Source organism: Bos mutus, chromosome 23 (genome assembly GCF_027580195.1).
Source record: "Bos mutus isolate GX-2022 chromosome 23, NWIPB_WYAK_1.1, whole genome shotgun sequence".
NCBI lineage: Eukaryota > Metazoa > Chordata > Mammalia > Artiodactyla > Bovidae > Bos > Bos mutus.
Window position 1 is genome coordinate 38,903,226 of NC_091639.1, and position 12,560 is coordinate 38,915,785.

A 12,560-nucleotide genomic window follows, 5' to 3' on the forward strand; every position below is an offset into this window, starting at 1 on the left:
TTTCCTCCTCTCTCTCTCATTTATTTATTACTATGCTATTCCCTGGCCCCGCTGCTGTGTCAATACTGATAAAAGCAAATCGCCCCACAAACAGGTGCAGCTGAAGCTGCCCCTTGGACAGCTGCCAGGGAATGTGATCGCTCAGCTGGGGTGACCTGCCCCTACCCAACCCCCTTCTCAGGTTCCAGTCCAGGGCATGTGTCCTTGGGCAGTTAATGTCAGTCTGTGTGTTCAGAGCCTGGCATTTCAGTTGGCATCATGGACTCAAGCTGGTGGGTGTGGTGGGGTGGGGTGGGCCTATGCAGGATAGGGCGCCTCCAAGAGTTATCAGCCAATCTATTTATTTCCTCTTTCTGTTTCTTCCAAGAAATTCATCATCTGATAATCCTATGTCACCAAGTCCCTCTTGCAACTATTTGAAAATATTTTCGAAGAATATCACTGCCTGATTGTTCTAGGTAAGAAATATTTTTTTTCAGACCTACCCACTTCCAAATTCACTCATACACTTGGAATTTAATGATCTAAAAGACATCTTCTGAGTACCTCCTAGGGCTGAGCTGAGAGGTCATCTAAACAAATATCTTGTGAGCCAACCTTGTTATCCAGAATGCGTTTTGATGCTTCCAAACCATGTGACTTGGACTCGTTTGAAAAAGATTATATTTCATTCCCCCTCCCCCATTCCCGTGTTTTGTCCCTAAGCATCCTTTCCCCACTTCCCTAGGGCACTCGCCTTTCCGGAAATGCCCTCGCCCAGCGGGCAGCCTCCACATCCCGAGGAGGTAGGACTGGGACAATAAGGCGGTGGCCGGCGGGCCTGGGGCCGGGGGCTGGCTGGGTGCAGGGCAGGGGCTGGAGCCGCCAGGCCGCCGGACAGCCGCAGAGCAGCGCAGCTCCGGCCGGGAGGTGGTTGCCATGCAAATAAGGCGGCGCCGTGGTGGGGGGGTGGGGGTGGGGAGCTCCCCTTACCCAGGGGCCCTCCGGTTGCCAAAACAGACCATTCCCCAGAACAGTCGCCTAGAAACGGGCGCTGTCATAGCAGCCTGTCTAGAGGCCAGCCAGCCGCGCTGCTGGGAGGAGCTGGGTCAGGTTGTTCAGACCTCCGCGGCACCCCCTCCCCACTGAGTCTCTACCTCAGGGAAGGGAGTGGTGGCTTGGGCCTCTCCTTGGAGCTAGGGGAGGGCGCTAATTGGATTGGAACACTCCAGAAACACATCAGCTGCTCCTCCCTGGGGGAAACGGGTGGGGGTTGCGGGGTGGGGGGCGGGGGGAGGCTGCAGGCTGTCTTTGTGATGACAGGTCTCAGCCTCACCCTCCCAGCTGCCACGCCCTGACCTGGTCCTCACCAGCTTCTGCCCACCCAGAGCCTTTCTGGGGCACAATGGCAAGCTCTTCATGGAGTGGAGGATGTAGGCGTGGATCAGAGAATCGCCAAAGTGTGATCCAGCCATGATAAAGAGGTGCCTGATGCTCTCGAAATTGAAGATGGTGATCTGACCTGCTGTGAAGCAGTCAGGGAGGATACAGGTTCGCTGCTGCTGCAAGGCCGGTACCTTAGCTACTTGGTCCTTCAACACACCCTTTCTCAGCAGGCTTCCCTCATCTGACCCGTCCTATGCTGATATGCCATTCTGAACCTGCGAGCCATGACTTTCCTATCTCATTTGTCACTAAGAAACCTTCTTGTCACTTAAGTGTGCTTCTTGCCTCTTATCAATTAAACTATGGTATAAATTTCTAAGGGGGCTTCCCTGGTGGCTCAGATAGGAAAGAATTCACCTGCAGTGTGGGAGACCTGGGATCAATCCCTGGGTTGCGAAGATTCCCTGGAGGAGGGCATCACAACCCACTCCAGTATCCTTGCCTGGAGAATCCCATGGACAGAGGAGTCTGGCGGGTTACAGTCCAGTCCATGGGGTCGCAAAGAGTTGGACAGGACTGAGCGACTAAGCACAGCACTGCACATAAGCTTCTAAAAGGCAGAATCCGTGTAATTCTGCAATGCCGCACCTTGAAGAACAAGATAGATTTTAACAAATCCCTTTAAATTTAAGTGCCAGTGATCTTTATCATCCTGAGAAGCCTCTAAGGTTACCTTTGCAGTAACTGTTTTAGATTGCTCTCAGAGAATACTTGAGATTGTTGATTAATCACTCAGTTCTGTCTGACTCTTTGCAACCCCATGGACTGTGGCCCACCAGGCTCCTCTGTCCATGGGATTTCCTAGGCAGGAATACTGGAGTGGATTGCCATTTCTTTCTCCAGGGGATCTTCCTGACCCAGGGATCAAACCCATGTCTCCTGCAAGTATCCTACATTGCAGGCAGATTTTTTACTGCTGAGCCACCAGGGAAGCCCATTTTTTCTGTTTGTTGGTTTTCCCCAGATCATAAATCCTACTTCTCAAAGTAAAGGCCAGAAATGTGCTTTCTTAGACTCCCTTGCAGCTAAGATATAGGTGTGTGACCTACATTCCACCAATCAGATACAACAATATGAGACTGATTTGGAAGAGAGCAACTGAGGAAGCAGGGACCCAGAAAAGGGGGTGGGGGAGGCACCTCAACTTTAGAATAACAGAGGAGATGCTTGGGGATCCACCCAGTTGAAGGGAGTGAGGTGAGGCAAGTTATAGAATTCATGCTGATTGACAGCTGCTATGGTAGCTTTGCTGGAAGAGTACCTCTGGGGGGTCTGGCTGTCATCTCTGAATACTGGACCTTTGTAGCAATCATCCCTTCTGGATTCTGTAAGCCTCTTAATCTTTTTAAGTAAGTTCCTTTTCTGTTAAAGTGGATTCTGTGGTTTGCAACTAAGATCTCTGATACAGATGGTTGGACTGATGGATGAGTAGGTGGGTGGAAGTGTGGGTGAAGGGTGGGTGGGCACCAAAATATTGAGTGATTTTTCTGGGGGAGAAGAGATTATAGGCTATTTTTTCTCTCTGGTTGTCTTCTTAGTTTCTTCCTCTTCTTCTTTTTTTAAACAATGGAATGATGTTACTAATATAATAATGAAAAGCTATCAGGAACCCAGACCTAGGAAAGCTCAAAGTCCAGTGCAGTGCAGATCAGCACGGTGAACGTGCAAGCCAAGTCTGAACACTGGGTGTTCCAAGCCAGGATGAACTCTGGAGATGCCATGACTTTGGACTCAGATCCCGCTGTCTCAGCCAGCCTGCCCTACCACCAGCAAAAAGCCTGCTGGCTTTCTTCTCCCCTCTGAACCCCACACCAAAGGCTGTGCCCACCACTCAGAGGCATGCACTTGGCTCATCCTGCCTTGTGACATTGTTCCTGTTGTTACCCAACAATCCCATTTTACCATGAGCAAGGATGACAAGCACATTTGTGACTCATCCCATATTGTTCTGCCCTCTCCCTGCTCTGGACTCCCAGCGGCACTGCCTGTCCCTTGGCTGGCAAGTACCACAACCTTGCTCTGCAGCTCTTTTTCACATGGGCACATCCCGTTGCCCAGCACAGACTCAGCTCCGTGGAGGCTGAGACTGCAATTAATGTGATTTTTGCACAGGTTTGCAGGATGAAGGATTTTATGATATGTCTATAGAAGGTGAGAATCATATGGTTTCTTTTCACTTTGATGACTTCACCATAGCAAAATTATAAGCTTTTGCAGACAGAGGCCTTTTCCTTCCTTCCTTCCTTCCTTCATTTGTTCATTCATTCAGCACATAGTGAGTAACTATGATGTGCCAAGCACTGTGCTGTGTGCTGGAAATTTAATAAGGCATAAATCCTCTTCTTAAGGTGTTCACAATTTAATAGTAAGAAACAGATATATTGGCAAATAAACAGGAAAAAAAGTGATAGAAGAGTTCAGATAGGCAAGTGTGCAAGGTAGAGAAGAGAGTGACTGGTTGAGGACAGAGCTTTTCCATAGGAATAATATCAAGGGCTCTCTCCAGGACAGCTCTGTCCTCAGTACAGTGCTTGACCTATGCTCATTCACTTAATCCTTACAATCCAAGGCAAGTGCTATTATTACCCCCATTTTGCAGGTGAGGAAACTAAAGCCTGCTGCTGCTGCTGCTGTTAAGTCACTTCAGTCGTGTCCAACTCTGTGCGACCCCATAGATGGCAGCCCACCAGGCTCCCCCGTCCCTGGGATTCTCCAGGCAAGAACACTGGAGTGGGTTGCCATTTCCTTCTCCAATGCATGAAAGTGAAAAGTGAAAGTGAAGTCGCTCAGTCATGTCCGACTCTTCGCCACCCCATGGACTGCAGCCCACCAGGCCCTTCCATCCATGGGATTTTGCAGGCAAGAGTACTGGAGTGGGTGCCATTGCCTTCTCCAAACTAAAGCCTAGAGAGGTTTAATGTCTTAGAAGTTTGCGTGCTGGTGAGCTGCAGGGCTGATTTGTGCACATACAGCTCTCTGCTCTAACAGTGAGTGTAACTGTTGTGCCGTACTGCCCTGAATGAATTCTGGAAAGGGGAGTAAGTGATCACTAAGCATGGTGGCCTGCTGCACAGGACGGGGCACGGAGTGGCTCGTGCCTGTTCTGTTCTGCTCAGGTGGGACACAGATGCATAGGAGAATGGTGTAATGCAGGGATGGCCACTCAGCGACAGGTGAGAACTCACTGCCACAGTCTTGGACTTTGGTTGTTTCCTTTGTTCTTGGTGGTTAATTGCAGTGCTGAAGAGTGGCGACCTAAACAGAATTGTGAGGTTGGCAGAATGGGCTTCTCCTCCTCAGGACTGGATCAGGGGTACCCCTGGCTTTGGAGTCACAGGGACTTGGGATCCTGTCCCAGCCCTGCAGCTGACTGGCTGAGTGACTTTGAGTAAGTCACTCACCATCTCTGAACCTCACAATTCTTGACTGTTAACTGATGATAATGACCTCAGTGCTGACGTAAGATTAAATGAGATAATGCATGTAGATCAGTTTAGAACTACTGCCTAGCATGTACTAAGCTGGCCCAAAATGGGATCTAAGTTCCAGTCCCTTGTCTACAGCTCCAAAACCTAAAAAGCTCTGAAAAGGAAACACATTTGGCAACAAAACCTGTCCTGAACCAGTGCAAAGTTAAGTCTTTCTTTAGTTGCACCTAGCACTTTTCACTTTCATGCCTTGGAGAAGGCAATGGCACCCCGTGTCAGTGTTCTTGCCTGGAGAATCCCAGGGACAGGGGAGCCTGGTGGGCTGCCGTCTATGGGGTCACACAGAGTCGGACACGACTGAAGTGACTTAGCAGCAGCAGCAGCAGTATCATTTGCATTTTCAGAAAGGGAAGCGCAGTTCCACCTAGTATAATGACCCATTATCCATACACTTTATTACAGAAATATCAATGCATTTGAATATAAAATGCAGCCCACATCCTACTAGAGGCATTACAAAGTATATACTACAGACACCGTGTTGCTTTTCTAAAATTAAAACCAAAAGCCCTGAATTACAAAGCACACCTGACCCCAAAAACACCAGATAGGGGGTTCGGATTGGCATCAGCTTCCCTCTGGACCACTCTCTCTACTTCTGATCTACTTCTTAATCCCAATTGCTTAAATGGTCCTTGGCATCTGGAACCAACCATTGGTTCCAACAGAAATACATGTCCATCCACACACCCTTTGGGCTTCCCACAGGCTTGCCTCCTGCAACCAAGTTCCTTTGCTCCCAATGACTCCTCCACTCTACTCTCTGCCAAGCCCATACAATTTGGGGGCTCTTTTCCCATACCCTGGTAGAGAAGATGGACTTTGGAAATGTGTCCTCCTCTGACCTGCTGTGGCAGTATGGTCTCAGCAAGTTATTACCTGCCCATGAGCTGCAGGATTATTGCTGGAAGTCCCTATCTGTGCTCCAATATTGTCTGCTGACTGTATAAGCAATGTCTGGGATATAAATGTTGTGCTGCTCCTTTTCAAGTTTGTATTGAAGCTTTGGTCGTTTTCCTTCTATGAGTTTCCCCCAGTTGACTAAAGCCCAAAATAACAACTCCCTTCATGTGCAGGATCACAATAATTTCTGATGGGAAAAAGGAGTCCTTGTGTTGGAGCAAGTTGGAAACCCCTGAGCTGGGCTATCCAGACCGCATGTCATTTCCCCTTTAACAGACTGGGAGTCATGAGACCTGAGGTCAGGTTCCAGCCCCTCCCCTGGCTGGCTGGCTGATCTTGGGGGCAGCCCATGTGACTTGCAGAGCTTTGGTTTCCTCATCCTGGGGCAGAGATCATAGAAATTATTTGGCAGGATTGACAAGAAGATTAAATGAGATAATGAAAGGGCTTCGAAAGCTGATGTGTTGCACAAACACATCTTAAGGACTGTTGTCATCTTCTCACACATACTGTCAGCTTCTTAAGGGCAGGGGCAGTGTCTTCTGTTTTTACCTTCAGTTCCCTCAGTGACACCCCCCCAACCCCCGCCCCAGCCTCTATCTCCTGCCCTCAACACAGTTCTATGGAGATGACCTCGTAAGAACACTGAAGTGACTAGCACTGTGGCTTAGCACTTAGAAGTTGCTGGATACATGGCAACTGATCCCTACGCGTGCACTGTCATACAGACAGGCAGTAGAGGGCAGAGGTTCAGTGCATGGACCCTGGTTCGAGTCCTCTCTCTGCCATGTGCTGAGTTTGGGCAAGGTTGGCACTTACCTGCCCTGCCGTCCTCATCCCTCACAGGTGCCTGATGAGAACAGCAGCTAGTTCTTGAGGTGGTTGTGAGAACTGAAGGAGTTGAGACTATGCCAAGCCAGGCGCAAATCAAGCCCTCATAGGCATCAGCTGTTGTTATTATTTTACTAATTGTATCCCAAGGTGGTGCAAGAAGATCATGAGAAGAAATCTAGCTCTTGGGTTTTGTTTAGAGTTGAAAAGGTCTTCAAAGGTGGTCAGAAGCTCAGGGCAGGCTCTTATGGTCAGCACAAATAGTGTAGCTGTGAATACACTTGAGCATCATTCCCCCCAGGTGTGGGCTAGATCCCTAGACCAGACATTGTTGGGTAAAAAGTGTGCATCTTTAGCTTTTGGATAAATATCACAACTGTGCAACACACACATGTTTCTGTTCGTGATCCTTCCCACCAGAACAAGAGAGCCTGTTTCCTCATACCCCAATGCACCCACATTTTTAAGTGTAAATCTTATTAATTTCTGACTTGTGAATATTTGCAAGATGCACAGAATTCAAAGAGGTACAAAGGGCATACAGGAGCACACAGGGGATTTCCTGTCCAGTGGTTAGGATTTCATGCTTTCACTGTCACGGGTGACGGTTCGATCCCTGGTCTGGAAAGTAAGATCCCTCAAGTCGTGGGTTGAGGCCAACAAACAAACAAACAAACAAAAAACAACCACCTGAGTCCACTCCCCAGAAACACAAACTTTGATCTCAGCCTGTCTGGTAAGTGGAAAGTGGTGTCTCATTAATACATCTCACTATTGTATTTATGTGAAAACAAACTGGAATGTATTGGAGTAGAATGTTGTATTTGAATGAACTTGAAGATAAAACTGGAGACTTCAAAGACATGCTCAAGGGTGGGGCGGGGTGGGGAGCTGCTTCCGGCTGTGCCCCCACCTGTTCTAGGGGAGAAACTTGGTACAAGTCTGAGTTAGCCTATAAGATGAAAGCCTGAGGATGCCCCCTGCTCCCTTTGATTGTACTGGGGCTTTCCGCATCACCCCAGTCACCTGCTTGCAATCCTTCCCCCTCGGCCACCACCTTGCTGTCTGACCCTGAGGCAGTCGCCTCTGCTCTGGGCTTCAGTTTTCCTTGAGGGTGGAATGATTTGAGAGAATAGCATTGAAACAAGTATATTGGTGGTTTAGTCGCTAAGTCGCGTCCAACTCTTGCGACCCCATGGAGTATAGGCTCCTCTGTCCATAGGATTCTCCAGGCAAGAATACTGGAGTCCGTTGCCATTTCCTTCTCCAAACATATATATTATCATATGTAAAAGAGATGACCAGTCCAAGTCTGATGCATGAAGTAGGGCACTCAAAGCCGGTGCACTGGGACAACCCAGAGGGATGTGATGGGAGGGAGGTGGCGGGGGGGGGTTCAGGACGGGGGAGGAAACATGTACGCCCGTGGCTGATTCATGTCGATGTATGGCAAAAACCAGCACAATATTGTAATTAGCCTCCAATTAAAATAAATAATTTTTTTTTTAAAAAGAAGGGTTGGTCTAGGCCCCCATTTCAGGTGTAATATTCCAGGACTGTTCAACTAATTCATACTGAGGTGTAGATGACTGATAACAGCTTAATTTATTACCTCTCCTGTGGGTGGGATCATTTTAAGAGATGTAATTTCTCATCCCCAAAGAATGAATGTGCCTGTTGCAATTTCAGGCACGGTCACAGGTGAGCGGGGGAAGCTGTAGGGGAGGGGCACCTCACCTGGCATTCCTCCAGTGGTCACTGGTTTTGGGCAGGGCCTGCTCCGGCCGGGGTGAGGGTGTCGGCCCTGAAGGGATGGACGTGCCCTTTGGTTTCCCTGCAGAACTCACATCACACTTGTTTCTGTTTGGCACTGGCCAAGAGTAGGGTTTTGTCATACAGAAAAACGCTTCATCAGGGAAACCCTCGTGTGTGGCCTGGAAAGCTACCCTATCCCCTGGGGCAGGGGGTGCAGCGGGCAGCGGGGGGCGGGGATGGGGGGCGTTTAGCAGCTTGACTTCCAGGTTCGCAGGTCAGTTCCCATCCTGGGCAGAGTGGGCCGTCCGCATTCTGCCAGAGCAGGTGGTCCCTCCACACCTGGATCCAAGATGGCTTTTCGCCCAGGGAGAAAGAAGGTGCCAAACGCTGTCTGGTTTCATTTTCTGTAAGGAGGTTTGGTTTGGCTTCTGAATTTTCAGGGAGGGTGTGAGAGAGTGGGTGGCTCGTAGCCACCGCAAGCCCATCAGAAATAAGAGAACCGTTTCTCTGAAGTCAAGGCCAGCTGGTCTCGTACGGCGTACAGTGACGTAGCCCAGCGCATCTGCCTTCCAGTCCGCTCAGGGGGGCCACTTTGTCCCCACCCGCTGTCTGGGGCTCCCTGCAGTGGAAACAGCTGAGGGAGTCAGTCTGTGCTCCAGCCAAGGCTGCGGTAGGTGGGGATGGAAACCAGGGACTCTGGTCAGCAGCTCCACTCTCTTGGCAGTGCTGAGAGGTCTGGGCCAAGTCCCCGGGGAGGACGTCCCTCACTCTCTGTCAGAATCCTCACCTCCACATCCCTTCCTCTTTTCTGAGCGGGGCAGTTTCTCAAGCCCTGTTAATGCTTAACCCATGAGCCTCACCGTGGACAACAGAGCTCCAGGCCCTCCCTACTTAACTTGGGGTCTGTGACTAGCAGTCCTGGCCTCACTTAGGAGCTGGTTGGAAAGGTAGCATTTCAGGACCCGCCCTAGGGTGCTGAATCCGAATGTGGAGTGTTACAAGATACCAAGTTGGCATGTGAGTGTTAGGGATGCTGCGTGTCCTGAGGAGGCAGGAAGGAAAGAAGGAAGTAGTAGAAGGTCCCTGGAGAGATCTCCTCTGAGAGGCAGATACCCCCTCAGATCTGTGCAATGGCGGGGGGCGCGGTGGACACAGGAAAAGGCTAAGGAAGACCCTCTAGGAAAACACACTGAAATAGGTAGTTGCCTTGAATGATTTTGGTTTTAACTTCATTTTTACTAGGCAATTCATTACACAGTTAAAATTCTAAGGTGCAAAAGGGTATGGCAGACACAGTTTCTTTCCCACACTTATGTCCCAGCCACTTCCCCTCAAAGGTAACCTCTGTTACTAGTCTAGAGATATGAGATATTATGCAATAAAAGCACATGTGCACGCTTGTGCGTGTTTATGTGTGTTGTTGTTAATCATCAGATCCTTTTTTTAAAAATTCAAATGGTAGGTGACGATAGTGCCTAGACCTTGCTTTCTAAACTTATCTTTAAAAAATTATGTATTTATTTTTATTTTTTGGCCTCACCACGTAGCGTGAGGGATCTTAGTTCCCCTACCAGGTATCTAGCCCTTGTGCCCTGCCTTGGAAGCATGGAGTCTTAACCAATGGACTGCCAAGGAAGTACCAGTATATCTTAAAAAAATTTTTTTAATCTTTTAAAAGAATTTTGGCCGCTCCATCTGGCTTGCAGGATCTCAGTTCCCCAACCAGGGATTGAATCTGGGCCAAGGCATTGAAAATGCTGAATCCTAACCACTAGACCACCAGTGAATTCCCGTCCTTAATATATTTTGGAGCTCATTCTATATCAATATGTAAAGAACATCCTAGATTATATTTCAGCTGAATATTATTCTACTCTAAGGATACGTGCTAAGTTGCTTCAGTTGTGTCCAACTCTTTGCGACCCTATGAACTGTAAGCCCACCAGCTCCTCTGTCCATGGGGATTCTCCAGGCAAGAATACTGGAATGGGTTGCCATACCCTTCTCCAGGGGATCTTCCCGATCCAGGGATCAAACATGTCTCTTACTTTTCCTATATTGGCAGGCAGGTTCTTTTATCACTTGAACCTTAGTTTATATTGCCATGCCCCACTGATGTACTTTGAACACTTTTGTTTTAATGTAGCTTAATCTTAATCTTAGAACCTGGGAGGTTATTCAGTTCTAGCTTAGAAATTCTTTCATAGAATCCTACTCCACTTCCGAGACTCAGGTCAGTGTTGCCTCCTCTGGGGAGCTCTACCTCCTTCTCCCATCATCCTGACAGGTACCTTTGCCAGAACTCTAATCACGTGATATTATCAAGGGAAAGGCATGATAACATTTCCTTTTGTATTCTCTCACCCTGTGTTCCAACAGAGTAGGTGCTCAATGGATGTGAATGAAATTGAACTGATCATCCCTAATAGGGAAACCCTCCACATTCTGCTGCTTGAATACCTCTAGTGACAGAGATCTCACTTCCTGAAAAGTACATTCTGCCTTTGAGAGACTGTATCAGAAGCAAAGTACATTTTTTCTATTAATAATACAACAGGGGATAATAATACTCCAGGGGATCTTCCTGACCCAGGGATCAAACCCAGTTCTCCTGCATTGCAGGCAGATGCTTTACCCTCTGAGCCACCAGGGAAGCCCCAGTAATACAACACAGAAATTTAATTCTTCTTCCAGATATATTTAAGATATATATATATTTCTCCAAACCACTCACTTTCTCTGTGGGTCCTGCTTCCAGACCCTTCTCCTTCCAGTAATTTCGTCCATACATTTTTTGGCTTATAATGTAACCCTTAAAAAAAATGATGTGTGATCACTACACACTTATTAGAATTTAGAATTTGTTGTTGTTAGTCACTACGTGTGTCTAACTCTTTTGGGACCCCATGGACTATAGCCCTCCAGGCTCCTCTGTCCATGGGATTTCCCAGGCAAGAAGAGTGGAATGGGTAGCCATTTCCTTCTTCAGGAGATCTTCCGACCCAGGGATCAAACCTGAGTCTCTTGCTTTGGCAGGCAGATTCTTTACCACTGAGCCACCAGGGAAGCCTATGATGGAGTGTGTGCTTAGTTGCCTAGTGGTGTCTAACTTTTTGTGAGCCTTGGGCTGCCATCTATGGGGTCGCACAGAGTCGGACACGACTGAAGCGACTTAGCAGCAGCAGCAGCATCAGGACTGTAGCCCACCAGGCTCCTCTGTCTATGGGATAGAATACTACTCAGCAAAAAGACTAAATTAAAAAGCAAACAGATTGACATACTTAACAACATTGATGAATCTCAGAATAATTATACTGAGTAAAATAAGCTGGATGAAAAATAACAAGAATTAGTGCTAGGTGATTTCATTTATTTAGAATTCTAAAAAATGCAAACTGATAGTGACAGAAAGCACCTTAGTGGTTGCTCAGGGATGTGGAGGTGGGGAGGAGCGAGAGGAGGGATTATGAAGGGCACAAGGAAACTCTGTGTAGTGATGGTTATGTTTACTTGATTCTAGTGATGGCTTATACACCCGTCAAAATGATCAGATTGTATATTTTAAACGTGCAGTTTATTGTAATTCAATGATACCTCGAGAACGCTGTTTTTAAAAAAAAAAAAAAGCCTAAGGAATCCCCCGGTGGTCCAGTGGTTTGGACTTGATGCTTTCACTGCAGTGACCTGGTTCAGTCCCTGGCTGAGAAACTAAGATCCCATGAGCCTTGTAGTGCAACCAAAAATCAATGTCTGGAATTGGCTACATCCCCTCTTGACACTGATTGATGTGGTGCACAGTAGGGCAGCTAGCTCCTTTGATTTTGTTACTATATTCTGTTGATGAAACCCAAGTTTATGTGAGGTTTTTTTTTCTCTCCCAAATTTTATTTATTTATGGCTGCATTAGGTCTTCATTGCTGGGTGCGGGCTCTGGTTTTGGCGCTTAGTTTTTTCATTGCAGAGGGCTTCTCGTTGCAGAGCATGGGCTCTGGGCTCGCAGGCTTCAGCAGTTGCAGCACTCGGCTCAGTGGCTGTGGCTCTCGGGCTGTAGAGCACGGGCTCAGTAGCTGTGCTCCACAGCCTTTGTTGTCCCTCGGCATGCGGAATCTTCCGGGACCAGGGATCGAACCTGTGTTCCCTGCATTGACGGGTGGATTA

At 48.0% G+C, this 12,560-nt stretch overlaps 1 long non-coding RNA gene across 1 annotated transcript in view; it reads left to right on the plus strand.

Annotated features, from left to right (window-relative positions):
• The first annotated feature begins 689 nt into the window (after positions 1-689).
• Positions 690-12,560, plus strand: part of LOC138984987 (uncharacterized) — a 60,477-nt gene continuing 48,606 nt past the window's right edge. Inside the window, exon 1 of the long non-coding RNA XR_011462223.1 lies at positions 690-785. This is a non-coding gene — a long non-coding RNA (uncharacterized lncRNA). The remainder of the gene's footprint in view (positions 786-12,560) is intronic.